Source organism: Cibotium barometz, chromosome 39, assembly GCF_041138505.1.
Source record: "Cibotium barometz isolate CiBa-2024 chromosome 39, ASM4113850v1, whole genome shotgun sequence".
In the NCBI taxonomy this organism is placed as follows: Eukaryota; Viridiplantae; Streptophyta; class Polypodiopsida; order Cyatheales; family Cibotiaceae; genus Cibotium; species Cibotium barometz.
This window is the reverse complement of record NC_141084.1, coordinates 21,040,761-21,045,674: the sequence shown is the minus strand read 5'-3', so window position 1 is coordinate 21,045,674 and position 4,914 is coordinate 21,040,761.

Genomic DNA, 4,914 nt, shown 5'->3' with positions numbered 1-4,914 from the left:
CGATATCACGTGAGTGTACACTAGTATAGGGGGGTTTTTCGCAGATGATGCATAAGCTTATACATTAGGGGTGGGGGCCCTTTTATGTTTTGGCTAATCTTAAATTTAAGTTAGGGGGGGTGGGAGGGGGGGTACTAATATTTACCCTAGACGTAGACCCGATGTAGAAATGACACACAAATACTCATTTGATAAGTCAGTTCACTGGGTGTTCATGAACTAAGCCCAAAACTAACACTAGGTCTCCTTCATTGATGGTGATTCTTATTGTTAATTATGGTAATCAAAGAACTAATCGTGGCTAATTAAAGGGGCTAATGTTTAGAGAAAATAAGAGAAAAGGCTATGGAAAAAGGTGTAAGAAATGTTCCATAGTAATGCATTCCTACAAGCAAATTAAGCATAACATGGCCACATGAACACCACCACACCCACACCTATACCCTCTCACTCTTTCACTCTTTGATTTTGACCACAAGCTGGTTCTCCTAAGTTGTCCTTATTCTCTTTTGGCATTTATAAATATTCACTCTATCTTTCTAGTACACTTTGCTTTGCACACTTTGCAAAATTGCCCAATCACCCAAAGACAAAGAGACTATCTATCAGAGGATTAAATAAAAAATGGAGTAATGGAAGGCTACATGGAGTCCCAATGTTGTAGATCCAAGAATATGGGTTTTAAGGGTGGTTCAAATCAAGGAACTTGAGATCCAACCTTGTAAGTCATGATATAAACAGTCTTTCATAATATAAAACAAATATATCATTAAATCATTCTCTCTTTAATATAGGTTTACTATTTTATTCTAGTGTCTATAGTAGTGTAATATACATGTGACCGCTATGTGTAAGTCTTGGGACAATCTATGAGAGACGATGACCCTAGAACTATCAAAGCAAAGATGTGCATTGAAGGACACCATTACAAATGCCTTAATACACTATGGATCAGCGGTGGTGAACCTAATAACTAAGGAAACCATGATAGATTTGGGCTTGGAAAAGATGTTATAAAGTAATTAGGTTAGTTGGCTTGCCAACAAAAGTAGAAATTACTTGCCCTCCCAAGTATGTGTACACATGTGGCCTATCCCATGAGTGAGGGCTTTTCACACGGTTGACCATACTCACCCACGAATGTAACTTTAACCATATGTTTTCTTAACCATGGTGAAATGGAGCCAATTTTATCCCCAAAAATGGAGGGGGGAAATGAGGAAGAGCGGGAAAATGGGTTTCCTATCCTGCACATGACTTTTGCCCTATCTTATGCCCTGTACTTTTGCCTCTTCAACCTCCATTGCCCTGGCAGGTAGCCTGCTAGTGTATATCATCGTACCTTCCAGTTCGAATATCTCCCACCTCCCGTTACCTCGAATATCCCTACTGGTATTTCAGCATTGGAGTTTGCAGATTACTCTACTATTTGGGCCTGGAAGTTCAAATCTTTGCACTAAGGATTTTCGTCTACCAGTACCAACTTCTGGAAGCTTGGCTGTAGCCTGATCGGTGGGCTCCTGTAAGGTCCATTTCGAACCTACTTGCAGTCTTATATTGTAATATGTGTATTATTTTTTGGTATTTTTTGTAAGCAGCATCCTCCAAGAAGCCTTTGTTCTTGTTTTGGCTTTCGTGTTCACACAGTCGGCCACATTACAAATTTAATAGAGAAATCTTTCTCCCCGCACCACAACTCTAGTCAACATTTTTGTTTCGCAGGGTGTTTTTTTTTGAATCGCAAACCTCTTTTTCGATCCTTAACGAGTATTTGAGCTTTCACGATGCGACTCATCTGTGCCCGCTTCCACCACAGGTGTGTATTCCGTGATGCTGTAGATGAGCTTCTGCATCAATCAGATTGTATTATTCAATTTATCCAAAGATTGACCCTCATGTTTAGTCTTACAATAGCGATGATCTTCCACCAGTCTTTGAATATAAGCTGTGAACGTCTGATTTCTTTTGTAAGCCCAAATTTCAATTTTTATTTTGTCCTGAATTGGAATCTTCTCACCATTCAATGAAACCTATGTCTATATTTTTGGATCTCAACTTTAACGTGAAGCAGAAATTTGTGGTGGCAGGTTGAGGGGATGCATACTGTGTGCCCTTACCTGCCCTGCTCACTTGGCAGGGCTTGACTGTGTAGCCATGACAGCTTGCCTTTTATTTTGGAAACCCTATTGGCGTAGTTGATAGATATACCTGCCATGATTTGTCAGATAAATTTATTCCTTGGATAGCCTTGGATGTCTTCTCATATATGGTTCAGCAAGAGTCTAGGCACCAAGATGCTTATTGGAGCGTGGCTATTTGAGTTTCAGACATAATATTGGCCTTCAATTCTTCTAAAAGCAAGTTTCTGTACTTTTATGTTGATGTCTTATGAATTTTGAGGTATATAGAACAGTTCATTTCATTTGTTATATTCTGTTATGTGTAATGGAGATGGCTCATTTTGAGGTATATAGAACAGTTGGTTTCATTTGTTATATTCTGTTATGTGTAATGGAGATGCCTTATTAGATTTGTAAGTTACATTGTTCATTCCTATAGTTTATGAAGTCCAAGATAGCGTTTGCTCTTATTTCTAATCGAATGCAACTATTTTCAGTCGGATAGTTAATTTGTAGAATAGACTGCCGAGCTTCCTACATATGAGAATGCAAATGGTCCGAAATTGGAAGGAATAGACGTGATGCTTTTCAATGGATAGGTTTGCAGGTTGCCTTATATACGAGTCCCTTAAATAGTCTAACCCTCATGGGACTTAGAACTCACGTTGTCGGTTTCTGCATAAATGCAATGATACTAAAGTATACATGTCATTATACATGTTACGTGCACCTGCTCAACACAGGACCCAAAGTAGAACTCGTATGTACAAGTTTATCCACAAACAACGTGAAGAAGTGAAGCTGTATAGCCTTCTCCAACCCCTTCCGTAGTGTTGCACGAGAGTGGCTCCAGCTTGTGATTGTTCACAAAACGTCCCCCTTCAACACTCCAGCAAAGTCAGAGTGTCCGGTCCTTCTTCTGTACAAGGAAACCTCTCGCTATACATTAATGCACTTGGATGCTGGCCATTAATTAGGAACAAAGAGGGCAAATGATTATGGAATTTCTGCAGTCCACGATCCTTTATTTGTTTGACGTTGATCATTATAACCCAATGCTTGCATTTCATCAATCTTTGGGAGTCTCTGATCATCGAATCCTGCCATTGATTGTTGCCCATGAGTCTGATAGAGTAGGGGACTTGCCAGAGAGCCGGAAAATCCTTTCAAAAGCATGTTAGAAGACTTTCAAATGGCCACAGCTAGCTGTATATACCACCTTGGGCATTCCCATTCTTTACACAATTAACTAGCAATGACTCCATACTCTTTTGCAATCTTTTTAGTTCAAACCAGCCAGCTTTCAGCTAGGACTTGGCGCTGCTCTCAGCCTACTTGGCCTTATGTGTGGTTGACAAGGTGGGCTTGAGAATCGTACTCCTTGTCTGCACGCTTCCATAATCACATTTGTAGTTGTATATCACCATACATGTCAACAGTTTTATGTCCATTTCATGCTTCATTTTGAACATGTTAATGATGATTTTGCTGTAATTTGTTCCTCATTTCCTTTACTTTACAACAGGTTTTGCTGCTATTGCAAATAATGCATTGAGAAGGCCTATGTTTCTACTTCAACTCACATGTTTTTGGTTGGAATTTGTTTACAGGTGCTGTAATTTGTTACTAGTTGCTAGAGTAGCTGTAAGCTTCGAAAGGAGATTGTTGGCTTGAAGCAGCTCTGATTCTTCCATACTTTGCTCCAGGTTTTATGTCCATTTCATCCTTCATTTTGAACATGTTAATGATGGTTTTGCTGTAATTTTTTCCTCATTTTCTTTACTTTACAACAGGTTTTGCTGTCCATTTGAGATTATCTTGTTGGGCACCTTTTTTGTTATCTAGCCCTTTTATAGGAGTATGGAGAGGCATGATATTGTGATTGTGTTAGATGAGGGTGTGGCTGAAAATCATGTGTTGGGATATGTTCATCTTAAAACCGGTGGTACCTACAAGGACTTGAGAGAAGAGATCATCCTTGTTGATAATCTCATCATAGATGAGTTTATATTTTTGGGAGGATCTAGGAAAATTCCAATAGGGGCCAAGCAAGAGGAGAGATGGATAGTTGATGCTGCAGAAGTAACCATCCAATTGAAAATGGAATATGATACACAAGGCAAACGCCAAAAAGTGGACTCAGTTGGAGATAGCAATAAAATGCAGCCAGTGTACAGTGTCTCCAGATTTATGTATGCATGATCTTGCTCAAGGGTGTGAAAGCTACAATATGGTGGATGATTCGACTACGTGTGGTAGTGTTTCTAAGAATCGATTGAAGAGTCACCTTGCAACACCATTTGAGGTCAAAAAATGGCAGAGGGAGATTAAGATAGCCAAAGAAAAGTTAAGAGCAAAAGGCTGACATGATAGATTTGAGCTCATGTCAAAGGACAAGGATGGTAAAGCATTGTTTCAGATTTGGTGTGAGGAGTGTGATTGCTCTTATGGTCAAGGGGGTCCTGACACTTTGTATAATTACACACACTCACACATCAACTCAGCATCCCATATGAGGATTATTGGGTTATGTGAGCAAGAGAGCCATAGAAAAGACAGCCTTGGTTCATTGGATGACATTATGGAATTAGGAAAAGAAAAAGTAAATGAAGCAATGTTGGAGGTTTCAACCTTTGCAAGTGAGAGTAATGTGGTGTTTCAACTAGTAACAGAGACTATTGGAGATTATAGCACTCTATCAAAAGTCTATATAAGCTGCATGCTAGATAACAAGTGGATACCACTATTTCCAAAGACAGGATCTCTACGACAATGCATGATTGAGCATATGAAA